The following is a 13,963-nucleotide window of genomic DNA, read 5'->3' on the forward strand; positions in this document are numbered from 1 at the left end:
TTAGGAAGATCAATTTGGCACCTGTGGAGGATGGACTGGAGAAGGGAGAGATGGAAAGCAGGGAGAACAGCTGGTATAGAAGGTCTTACTGGGATGGCGTTTACAAATCCCAGTTGAAGTAAGTTGGCTTAGAAATGGAAGTTAATTGTTTATGGAAGGTAAATTTACTATTTTAATTCAAATAGTTTTTGTACAATGTTTTGTACAATGTTTTGTACAGTTTTATACAGTGAATCAATTTTCTTAGCATTTGCCTTATAGACAATATTATATTGGCTTTTACATTAAATAATCATGTATAATAATCATAACTAGTTTTAAAAATAATTTTATTTAGCATGTCTTCTGCTTATGCTAAGTACAGCACATATGCTGTCTTGGGGTATGGTGGGGGCTTCAAACACACACATGCTCGTGTGGGCATGTGTGTATGTATATGTGTGTATGTATATAACCTTGTTTCTGTACTCAATGAGTTTACAATAACAAGGAAGGTGCTTAATGTGCACAAACATGATACTAGTCTTTTTTTCTATTCTACTATTTTATGGAAAAGTTTGTTTTATTTCTGAAGTTCAGAATAAAATCAATAAAATTTTTAAAAAAGAAAATGAAAATAAGAATAGGGACCAGATCTATATTTTTATTGATATGGTGACCTCTTAGATGAGGGAACCCCCCCTACTAGTGTAATTTGGCACCTTTTCTGCAGCTTGGAGGCTTAAAAAGTTGCATGGGGTACGAGTGCTTAAGTGTTCTGCCCAAAGTCAGACAGCTGGCATACATCAAAGGCCAAACTTGAAGTGAGGTCTTCCTGACCCCTAGGCCAGATTTTACCAAATGTGTCATGATTAGTGTAAAATGAGGAAGTCTGACTAAATGGACTTTGATGTCTCTTTCACCTCTAGATCTATGATCTCATGTTTCTAGTTGCTCACAACTCTATGTAAGGAAAAACTTAAGAATTACACCTACCCAAAATGGGAATGGACTGCCTTGGGTGCACAAAGAGGCTTCCTATACCCTTACCCTCTGGTATTAAAGGAATACTTTTTTTTATTCAAACTCTCAAAACCCATTCTAGTCTATTCCAAATTTCATGTTTATCTATTTCAAAGATCTCATTCTATGCTAAAATGTATGAACCCAGGGTTATGCAAGACAAACTGAAAATATGATGTTATTTCAAATATCAGATAAACCCTTGTTTGTAAACTAATTCAATTAATCAAGCATTTATTAGGCACCTACTATATGCAAAGCACTATGATAAGTGTTAGAAATTCAAAGAGGAAATCACCACCACCATCATCACCACCACCCATCCATTGACTGCCTAGTTCGACAGGATTTCATTTTCAATATTGTGTAGCTCTAGTATATTTTAGAATATTGGAAATGATTGGCATCACCTAAGAACACTGACTATTTCAATCAACTCCAATGAGCCAATAATCTATTGGCTCTTTGGAGAAACTCCCTCTAAGTCCCTGAATCTTTAAGAAGTATAGTTTCATTCAAAGGTGGAATTGGTTGATTGTGTCTTTCTTCGTATTTCAAATTGAAATGTAGGCTGCTCTTTGTTAATTTGATGGTTCTTCATATACCTGTATAAGATGCTTGAGTGTGCACATGTATACATGTGTCTTAGATGAAGCCTCTGTATAGCTGCAGAGCTTTTGCCAACATTTTAGCTTTAACCTGTTAAGTAATTCAGACTCTATTTATTCAGTCATAGGGTTGGGTCTCCTCTGAGTTAAAAAAGTACCACTTAGACTGTGGCAGATCACGAAGTGGTTTAGAACCATTTTAGCCTATAAATTCAAACAATATTTTTTTTATCAGAATTAGATCAGTCCTGCCAGCTCAACTTTCCCTTAGCAAATGTTATTTTTGTGACACTGTAATTGTTTTTATTTCCACTGAAATTGACTCAGACTACATGAAACTACAGGACATCTGTACACTTTTGATATGAAGAATATTTTATTTTCACTTCAAGACTTGTGTTGAAATTACAGGGATAGGGAATGGACCTGTGACTTCATTCCCACATGAGGAAACTCCCTCTGCTAATCCAGGTTGGATCCTTCTCTGCAACTTACAGTCTTAGAAAGTTGCTTTTAGCACTGGGAGGTTAAATGATTTTACCCAAGGTCACACCCAAATTATATGTCAGACCTAAGACTTGAAACCCAAACTTCCTAATTTGGAGGCCAAATCTCCATCCACTACACAGTTTTACTCCTATTTTAATTATAACTTCCTTAAATTGGTTGCATGATATTATCTCTTTGCCACCCACAAGGACAGATATGATCTGGAAAATTATTGTTGACCTGATAAGAGAAGATTTGAGTTCCTCCCAGGTTCCTCCATTTTTTTTTTAATGGCTAAAGAAGATTCCTTCAAGGAACTATGTTCTGAGAATACATGGTTCTTGTGAAATCTTATAGGCCAGAAATTTGTGTCATGGACCCCTTTGGTAGTCTAGTGAAGCCTATAAACCCCTTCTCAGAATAACATTTTTAGTAATTGAAGGAAATAATAATAATAATAATAACAACATTTATATAAGACATACGATTTGCCAGGCACTGTCCTAAGTATTATACAAATATCTCATTTGATCCTCACAACAACCATGGGAGGTAGGTGTTATTATTATCTTGACTTTACGGATGAAGAAACTGAGACTAATAGAGATTAATCAACTTGCCCAGGGTCAGCTTGCTCACAGCTAGTGAGTGTCTGAGGCAAGATTTGAACTCAAGTTTTCCTGACTACAGGTCCAGTACTTTCACTGTTTCACTGATCTAGGGTTAGTGAAAATAAGGATGTATTTTTTTTTCCCATCCAATTACATTAACCTTTGGAAATTTATTCCCCTAGGGGTTCATCATTTCCTGGTTAAGAGCTTCTGTCATAGATCGACAATGGTCAATAGATTTGTCTGTTTGTTTGTTTGTTTTTGTTGTTGTTTGGTTGTTTTAGTCTTGTCCAACTCTTCAGGGCCTCATTTGAGGTATTTTTGGCAAAGATACTGGAATGGTTTGCCATTTCCTTCTCCAGCTCATTTGACAGATGAGAGGACTGAGGCAAACAGGATTAAGTAGTTTGCTCAGGGTCACTCAGCTAGTAAATGTCTGAAGTCAGATTTTAACTCAGTTCTTCCTGACTCCAGGCCTGACACTCTATCTATCATGCCACCTCTCTGTCCCTCAACAGGTTACATACCTCCTTTTATCATGACTATGCAACCCCAGCCATCAATTCTACTTGTTTATCAGTTACTTAGATGCTATAAAAAAGCCAACAGTGCATATGTCAATCTGAACTCTCGTTTTGATCTATGCTCGCCACATGGGTCACCCCTTATCCTGCTGGGAAAGCAGCTGCTAGTGGGTGATTACCCTTGGCCAGACTCCTTCTTTCATGCTTTTCATCAACATATTCTCAGTTACTTCCACAGCAGGTGGAGAAAAGCACATCTACCTGCTTCCTGCAACTTCTAAGAGCCCAAATGGGAATTGGCTGCTACTGTACCTGTGTATAAAACTTATTTGTTCTTCCTTCTTTTAATCTCCTAAAGCGGACATTTCCTGAGATTCTGTCCTAGAGTCTGCTCTTCTCTTGCTGCATTTCATCCTTTTGAAGTCTCTTATCTACGTATATAAAATGTTTTGTAAACTTTGAAGTTCTCTACAAATGTCAGCTATTATCACCACTTCTGTGTTGGTGATTATCTCTCTCTAATGTGTTATCTTCATCCTTGACTTCATTCTTGTGGATGTGTCCAGTATCTCTGACTGCTAGAAATCGATGTTTGGAAGTGGTACCAAAATCATAAGCTCAATAGTCCAAAACTAAATTCATCATCTTTCCTTCCAAATCATCTATTACCTACTTACTGATTTTTTTTCCAATTTCTATGCTACCACCATCCTCCAAATAACTCAGGCTTGAAACCTCACCTACTTTTCTGCCTCCATGCAAATCTGGTTGATAATCTCTTCACAATGTCTCTTTTACCATCCTTTCCATGTTCAAATGTGTTTATGTATTTTATTCTTTATTCCATCATCTGTTTTCAATAACTGCAATCTTACTCCATTGGATCCTCATTTAAAATAAAGAAAAACAATTGAGTAAAACCAATTGACAAAGTGACAGAATCTGACAGTATTTGGAACTGTTAACTCCTATAATCAGCTATCTCTCTAATAAGAGTAGGGAAGTGTGTCATCACCTGAAGCAAAGATCAGTCATTGACTTCACTCTAAATTTTGATGTCTCTTATTTTTGTTTTCACTTGCATTATTGTGTTCATTATGCACATTATTTTCTCTTTCAGTTTTTAGCTTCTACATCTCTTTTACATCACTTCTACATTACTTCTGGCTGAGTTTCTTGGGATTAATATTTGTCATTTCCCATTGCTGTAGTGTTAGTTAACACTTGTGTACTACAATTTATTTACCATTCATCAATTGATGTGCACTAATTCAATTTCCAGGGTTTTTTTTTCTGCTATAAAAAAAAGTGCTGCTGTCAATGGGATATATGGAATATATGGGATCTTTCTGTCATTGACATCCTTAGTAAATATGCCCAGTTGTAAGCACATTAGGTCAAATGATAAAAATATTTCAGTAATATTTTCTTATTTAATTCCAAAGAATTTTTTAGAATCATTTGACCAATTCATATAGTTTCATCAACAGGAAATCTGTATTTGTCTTGCCACAGCTTTTAGAGTTGAAATTTTTAATTTTCTATTACCTCTGTCAAATTTACAATTATGAGGTAATAACTCAGAAATGTTTTAATTTCTATTTCCATTATTATTAATTCCAACCACTTTTTATATTATTAATCATTTATATATTTATTTTTAAAGTGTTACTTCAAATACTTTGATGTCTTATCTTTTAGGGAATGATGTTTCATTTTATATGTTTCTATTAATTCCATGTATGTGAAGAGGACCAAAATGACATCACTACATCGAGGTCAAGGTACGAGTGTGGCTGGTCAAACCCATATGAGCTTGAAAGGCTCTATTACAGGTCAGGCACATATAATCCATGTGAACATATGAAGTAGAGATGTCTCTAAATTTGAGCACCTCCTGTTTCTTTTAAGCTATTGAAATTCTACTTTGCTCATAGAGTACATAACCTTCTTTGATGCAAGCATACCATATTCGATGGTTCTTTGCCAGTGTCTCTCATGTCTCACAATCAATTCCAAAGTTCTTCAGTGTATGTGTACGGGCATTTATCAGGTATGTTTGATAACAAAAATATTTTACCATTTAACAGATTTATTTCCTATTTTAGTTGTTTTGATTTTATTAATAAAAAAACTTTCAAATATATAACTGAAATTGCTTATTGTGAATAAAATATATCCTTCTAGAACAATATTCCAGTTATGAGTCCCAATCTTCCAACCCTCAGTGATCATAACATTGTGAATATTTTCTCTGAAACTCCAGTTTGCTTCTATTCTATATGTATCATCCATGGATGAGAACCTTACTTCATATTTTACAGAAAAAATCGAGTTCATTTGCTGTGAGGTTCCTTTTCCCTTCTCCTTATCTTATATCATTCCACAGTGATAGAGGCATTCTACCACTATTTTCTCCTTCACTTTGCCTCACACAAAGAGGTGGTCTTACCCCTTATCAATCAAACCTCTCTACTTGCACAAGCAATCCATTCCATCCTTAAAACAGATTGACCCTGTTATTATCCTCACTTTATCACTTATTTTCATTCTCTTTCTATCTACTATCTCCTTCCCTAGTGCCTACATGTCTCCTGCATTATCAAAAAATCCTCACATGAGCCTTCCATCCACACTAATTATTGTCCTATATCTCTTCTGCCCTTTGTGGCTAAATTCCTTGAGAAACTTCACTTTTTCACTCTTTTCTTAACCCCTTACAATCTGACTTCCAACCTCATCTTTCCATCAAAGCTGTTCCTTCCAAAGTTACCAATGATCATATAGTTGCCAAATCCAATGGCTTTTTCTCAGTCCTCATCTTCCTTAACCTCTCTGCAGCCTTTGACACTGTTAATCACTTTCTTCATGATACTCTCCAGGTTTTTGAGAACCTATTCTCTCTTATTTCTCCCCCTACCTATTTGACTGCTCTTTCTTGGTCTCATTTTCTGAATTCTCATCCAGATCATGCCTCCTAACTTAAGTGTCCCAAAGGATTCTTCTTTGTCCCTCTTGTCTTTCCCATCTAAACTACTTCACTTGGTGATCTCATCAACTCCCATGGATTGAACTATCATCATTGCTGATAATTCTTAATCTACCTATTCTGCCCCAACCTCTCTGGTGACTTCCAGTCTTGAATCTCCAGCTGCCTTTCAGATTTCTCCAACTGGATTCCAGTAGACATTTGGACTCAAAATATCCAAAACTAAACTCATCTTTTGTCCTTCAAACTTTCCTATAATTATTAACCATCCTCTCAGCCCCCTAGACTTACAACTCAGGTATTATCCTCAAATCCTCATTATCTCTACCCCTCTACCCTCATATCCAAACTGCAGCTAAGGCCTATCAATTTCACCTTTGCAAAATCTCTTAAATATGGCTCTTTCTTTCTCTGTTCTGGTAACTACCACTATCCTGGTGCATGCCCTCATCACCTTACACCTTGGCTATCTCAATAACCTGCTAGTGGATCTGCTTGCCTCATATCTCTTCCAACTCTAATTCATCCTCCAAAGCCACCAAAGTAATTTTTCTAAAGTTCAATTCTGACTATCTCAATCTTCTACTTCAGGACACCAGGAACTCCCTCTTATTTCCAAGATCAAATATAAAATATTCTGGCATTCAAAGCTCTTCATAACCTAGCCCCTTGCCCCTACCTTTCTAGTCTTCTTGCATCTTACTTGCTCACCTCCCCTCCCACCCCTGCCTCCCAATATATTTTTAGTCTATTGACAGTGGCCTCTTTGCTTTTTAACAAGGTACCTTTTTAATCCTGCATGTGGCTAGTTTACCCATATTTATTTTCCCATTGCTTCCTCTATTGGACTGTGAGCTGCTTGAGGGCAGGGACTGTCTTTTGCCTCTTTTTGTATATGAGAGCTTAGCATAGTACTTGACACATAGTGGGTGCTTAATACATGTTTGTTGACTGACTGACATCTGAAGCCATATTGTGTGTATGTGATTTCATTTGTCTCTTGTAATTATTCTACAGCTACTGTAATTGAGTGGTAGCTACTTTCTGTAAGGTGTCTATTCTATTTTGGCATATATAACTGGTCAATTTTCTTCTCATCTCCACCTACTGAAATCCTACCCATTATATGTACCCAGCTCAAATACCACCTATTCTGTAAAGTTTTCTCTCATTGCGATTACTAAGGTGCTTTCTAACTTGAGATTTTAAAGTAACATTTACTTTGTAACATTTATTTAGCACTTAACCAAACTGCCTCATATGGCAGTTATTTGTGTAATTAATTGATTTAATAAACATAATTTTGTACCAAATAAATGCACAACTTATTTCTCTAATAATTTGTAACCACTTTGAAGGGAAAATGTCATTTTTTTTGAATGACGAAGCATCCTAGCCCAGGTTTTTATATGTAGTGGCCACTCCTAGTTGTTAAATTAAAAAATAAATACATGTTCAGTGTTGAGCATCATATTTTAAATCTTTCTTTGTGGTTAACTTATGCCATAATGGGCAGTATATTAAGCCCCAGTAGATGCTAAGTTTACCAGCCAAGTATATTTCATTTATATAATATTTAGTCATTTCACCCTCCTTTCCATTTTTGACAAATTAATCACTGGAAAGGTGAGTGTTGTACCAGATAATCTGGTACATGGTTGTAATTCATAGAGCACTGCCTCACACTTCTCATCAGGATGGCAGCTGAGACTCATTCTAAGGTTGAGCCTGAGTGATAATACTTTAAGATTAAAAAAAAAAAGAAAAAACCCTTTAATAAAAATATGTCCACCTACACAAAATGCCATTCATTTTGATTTACAAATGGGGCACACCTATATTCTGTTGGTGTGCACTTATTTTACTGGATGGTCAAAAAATGAAAAGTCTTATTGATAAACCACTTTCAACTGATTGAAGAACCTTCTATGTTCAATTTAGGTATATAGTTATTGACAGTTTTTTGATCAACTTTTTTTAGTAGTTATCATGTCTATGATTTCTTTAAACATTTGGTATACTCCCCTCTTACAAGTATCTTAATTCCTTAGTTCCTTCAAATTGTGTTGCCTCTAGTACTGCCTTTCTTTGCATATACTTTGTCTGCTTCAGCTGCCCACCTTGTCATTATTTTCTTTATTGTATTTCTAGTTTTTTTGTGTAGAATACCAGGGATGGTGATGATAGAAGCCAAATGTGGTGGGTCCACTATTACTGGTGGAAAGAATAGTTTGGTAACTTTGACAGATATTTTCCGTATTTGTCTATTTGTTGTCTTTCTAGTTTCATCTGTAAATTCTCCCAGGATGATCTGTCTTAATTGGGTCTCTCATCAAGCTTTCTGTAAACTTATACTAGGAAGATTACCTTGGCAGCTGTGTGAAGGATGGAATGCAGATGATGAGAGACTGGAGGCAGTGATACCAGAAAGAAGGTTGTTATAAAATCTAGGTGGGAGGTGATGAAGACATAAACTAGGGTGGTGGCAATGTGTGTGGACAGACGAGGACAATTGTGAGGGTTATTGTATAAGTAGAGTTGACAGACTTGGCAGTTGATTGGATGTGTGGTGGGAGGGGGAGCGACAAATCAAAGATGATTCTAAACTTTTGAGTACAGATAACTAGAATGACAGTTGAACTTTCATGAGAAATAAAGAAACTGAGGAGATGAGCAACTTTCGAAGGGAAAATGAAGAGTTCCATTTTGGTAACAAATTGCTGGAGGACCAGATATATTGAATTGGGAATCAGCTACATGGAAATGACGATTGAAACCTTTCAGAGTGCATGATATTGCCAAAAGAGAGAATATGAAGAGAGAAGGGAGAATGATAGAGTATCTGGAAGCATATATGTTTAAGGGATAGAGGACCAGAAAAGGAGACCAAAAGAGAAGCAATAATGCACAGTGTATAAGACATAAAAGAGAACAGTATCATGGAAGCCAAGGAAGAAGAGAATATCAAGAAAAAGGGGGTGTTCAACAGTTTAGATACCAGAAAAAATTGAATAATGAGAAAGGCATTTTTTTATTTTTGGTTACAAAGTTACTGATGACCTTGAAATAAGCATTTCCAGAGAACTAGCAGGGATGGAATTCATATCACAGTATATTAAGATATGAAGTTGGCAATGAGAAAGAGGAGGCAGTGACTTACTGCTCCTTTTCACTGTTTTCACCTAACATTAGGTTTAGATTGGAGAAGGCAAAGTTCATAAGGAATTATAAAACTTAATTATATCCCTTCTGCTAAGTCTATTATGTAGATCTATCATATACACTCAACCACCATGTCAAATATTTTGGTCAAAAACAGTTTGACCACATCAATGTGGCAGAAAAAAATTAAATGGAAAATAAATTGTCAGGAATAAGAACATTTCGAAATTGAGAGCCCCTGACCAAATGGCAAATTAAAAAAGTCATTAAAACTCTTACTGTTATTGCCTAGAAGCAGCTAGATGGCAGAGTAGATAGAATGCTGGGCCACGAGTGCTTAGTCAAGGAAGACTTGAATATAAATCTGGTTTCAGACACTTACTGTCTGTTTGATCCCCAGCAAATCATTTAACTTTCACCTTGGTTTCCTCACCTGAAAAATGGGGTTAATAAAGTCATTTACCTCATGGAATTGTTGTGAGGATCAAATGGGACAATATTTGTAAAGTTTTTTAGAACCATATCTGGCACAGTTAAAATACTTGTTCCATTATCTTTTCTTTCTCTCTCTCTCCTGCTCACTTTCACATAGTTCTTTACAGTTCCAAGCAAACAAAAACCATCTTCCTCATAACACTGTGAGGTAAATAATGTAGATATCATTATCCACATTTTATTGATGAGAAAACTGAGTCAGGGAATTGAAGTGGCTTTCTTATGGTTATACCTCTAGTAAGTGTTAAAGTGACACTGACAAGTTCTTATCTAATCATTACTTCAAGACTTCCAGTGATGGTAAACTTACTACTTCCTGTGGTAGGCTATTTGGGGCAGCTGTAGTTGCTAGACATTTTTTCCTTGACTTAAGACAAAATCTGTCTAATTACAACTTCCATACATTGTTCCTATCTGTGATCTGTGAGTCCAAGGAGATCAAGCTTCACATTTTTTCTACATGATAGGCCTTCAGATCTTTGAAGGAAGCTATCATGTGTCTCCCAAACCTTTTCTGTTCAGGGTTACTATCTCCTTTCAATCTATCCTGATTATGGATGTGCTTTGTCTTCCTGATGACCTTCTAAAAATGTGGTGCTTACAACTAAAAATAATCCCCCCAGCATGGTCACACCTAGGCAGTGTACCAGTGGATTGTCACTCTGGTTCTGAATACTATACTTTTGTCAATATACCCTAAGATCACATTTATTTTGTTGGCTGCCATGCCACACTATTCATTTATGAGGCTTGGGAGATAGTTTGGAGAAATATTAAGGAGATCCTTAATACTCTACAAAACTCCACAGTAATTATCTTATAATATTTTATATGATAGTTACTGAAATGGGAACAAAAGGTACCAATTATGTTAACTTTTTCATTAATTATTACTATGAACATAGCATGAATTAATGTAGTATGATTTATTATTACATAGTATTATGTTAAATATTATATATTCTGTATCAGTCATGTTATTAATTACAACATATTCACATACATCTACATTTTTTTCTATTTACATTTTTAAGGTTTATGAAGTATTTTCCATCCAGCAATGTCCATGACAGTTTATTAACTTCACAAATAGAAGAAAAAGGAGGCATGGATAAATAAAACTTATTCTGCAAGAGATCTGAAGATTGTATTGGACTGCAAGCTCACTATGAGTCAGCAGCATATTGTAGCCATTACAAAAGTTAATGTGATCTTGGGCTGCCTTAAGAGTAGTGTAAGTGTAGCTTCCAAGAGTATTCCATAGAGTGACCATCCTCTGACTACAAGCACCTTCCATCTTTTTCTGTGCATGTCCCCTGGGGGTAGGCTGCAAGGGGCCAGGCGGAGAATCTTCCCCTTGCCATGAAGCAATTTCCCTCTGCAACCAGGAATCTTGCTGCATTGCCTAATCTCCAGCCTCAGGTGACAAGAGGAGCTGTGCCATTTCGTACCTAATCTCCAGCATTTGGAGGGAAGACGAGTCCTGAAGTAGCACCTCCCATTTCACCATACTACTATGTGCCTTCCATCTCATGCATATGCTCCTGCCTCCAGTTTGCCTCCTCAATGATGAATATTCTCATTCATGGTCACACCTTATATATCCCAGGGTTCTGAACTCCTGTAGTTCATTATTTAAATCCCATTCCCCATCTCCCACCAATTCCTTATTCCTTTCTCCTCCAAACACTACATACCTCTTCCATTGTGCTCTGTTGAATTCCTATTGAATAGGCAACACATTTTGCTTCAGCTTAAATATTTTCCTCTTCCATTCCTTCCATTTTCTAGGCATTACTGAAACCCGCCTTTCCACCCCAATGTCACTGATGATATGGTCTCCTTGGCTACCCTTTCCTGTTTTGGCTGCATCTTCACTCAATCCCCTGGTTTCACTGGCCAAGGCAAGGGACTTAGAATACTCATTGCTTTCTATTGCCACTTCCTGGTTCTCACTTTCCCTCCATAATTTAATAATCTCTTTTCCTTTGAGGTTTATGTTTTTGTACCTACCAATCTGTCAAAATTCTGGTAGCTGTTGTTTACAGGCCTCCCGGTCACTCTCCTTCCTTCCTCAATGAGTTTAGTACATGGCTTATAATTTCTGTCTCCTCCTCAACTCCTGCTCTCATACTAGGAGATTACAACATATACATTAACTTTCCCTCAGACACCATAACACTCAGTTCCTCAGCCTACTCACTTTCCATGACTCCCCCTCCACACACAAAGATGGTCATATCCTTTATCTTGCCATCACCCTCAAATGTACCACCTCCAAAAATTCCAAAATTCCCTTCTCTGACTATATTTTATTGATCTTCCACTCCTCCTTCTGCCTTCCCTTACCTAATATTACTTTGCATTCACACCATGATCTCCAGGACCTTGACCTTGTAATTCTCACTTCCCTGTACTAGCCACTCTTTTCTCTTTTCCCCATCATCATCCCCTGCTGAACCAATTCAACTCTATACTGTCCTCTTCTCTTGAGTCTCTAGCCTTCTTATTATTTTGCTGATTGTTTCCTGTAAAGCCTCAGTCTTGGATTATTCTTACAAACATGTTACAGAATAAAGGTGGAGAAAAGCTGAAGCCGTTCTAATTGGGTTCAATACAAAGGTATGCTAAACAATCTTAACTAATCCCTCACAGCTGCTAGTCAATCTCATTATATCTGCCATATCAACTCACTATTCTGCTTTCCACAGAGTTTTTCCAAACCTTTTCATACCCCCTCAAACCTCCTATGACTCCCCTTCCCCCACATTCTCAACTGAGATCTTTGCCTCATATTTTAGAAAATGATGAGAGTATTCACTATGAGCTCCCTCTTTTCCCCTCTTCCTTATCTCCTATCACTCAGATGCCTTCTGCCACCATCTCCTACTTCACACTTGACTCATATGATGAAGTGTTTTTACTCCTTACCAACGCTAACTCCTCTGCCTGTTTAAGCAATCCCAATTCCATCCCACCTTCTCCAACAGATTGACCCCATTGTCAGCCCCATTTTAACATTTATTTTCATTCTTCCTCTGTCTACTTGCTCCTTCCCTACTGCTTACACATTTGTCCATATTTTCCCTCTCTTCAAAAATCCCTCATTTGATCCTTCCATCCCTGCTAACTTTTGTCTTTTATTTCTTCCTCCGTTGTGGCTAAACTCCTTAAAAGGCCATCTACAATAGGTGCCCCCCCCCTCATCTCTCTTTCTATCTATCTCTCTCTGTCTCTCCCTCCCTCTCTTTAATCCCTTACAATCCAGTTTTTGATTTTATCATTCCACAATTGATACTACCCCATTTTATAAAGTGAACAATTACTTCTAACAGAAATTTGAGGACAACCTCTTCACAGTGGTCAGTTATAATGGCCAATTTAATTCAATTAATATTTGGATTTCTAAAAACTAATCAAGAGAAATGGCAAAAAATTGATCTAATAACATATTTAGGTACGACAGCAACAAGGTTAATTAAATTCCAGTTTATATCTCTTCATATATGATCCAGTAGATAGTGTATATCCAAATTATGAGTAAAAGGGGAAGAACTTTATGAGACAAAAGGGTTTGCCATAGTGATATAGGGAAGGTTGTCACTAAAAATATTGCAATAAAAGGAAATATTGTTGATAGTTGCAGGAAATATTTGGTGACCCATTAATAATAGAAGATATAACCAGAATTTAACCTGTATTAGAACAATAAGTGAATAGGCTTTTGAAAACTAGTCCCTCTGCCCCTTCCCCTCCTCCTTCTCACATTTTCCCACTCTCCACCTGGCAAGGGGCTGAATCATTGGGAAAGCTGCATGGGAGAAATTAAGTCTGGGAACTTTGGTGCTTATTTGCTGCATTGGAGAGGAGAGCTGAGAGATACCTATAATAGTCAAGTCCCTGAGGACATCTTAAAGTGTACATTTCAAGATAAGGGAATAAGTGAAGAAAGTTACCAACCTTCACTTTTCAGGAAACCAACAAAAGAACTAAGACTAAGTTTGGAAAGTAATCTCATCTTAAGTACTGTTGAAAAGCTGTTAAAGGCTTTTCTGTTTATTTTCCCCTAGATAGGTGCATCTA

This window comes from Vombatus ursinus, unplaced genomic scaffold, assembly GCF_900497805.2.
Source record: "Vombatus ursinus unplaced genomic scaffold, bare-nosed wombat genome assembly UNPS02010284.1, whole genome shotgun sequence".
Lineage (NCBI taxonomy): Eukaryota > Metazoa > Chordata > Mammalia > Diprotodontia > Vombatidae > Vombatus > Vombatus ursinus.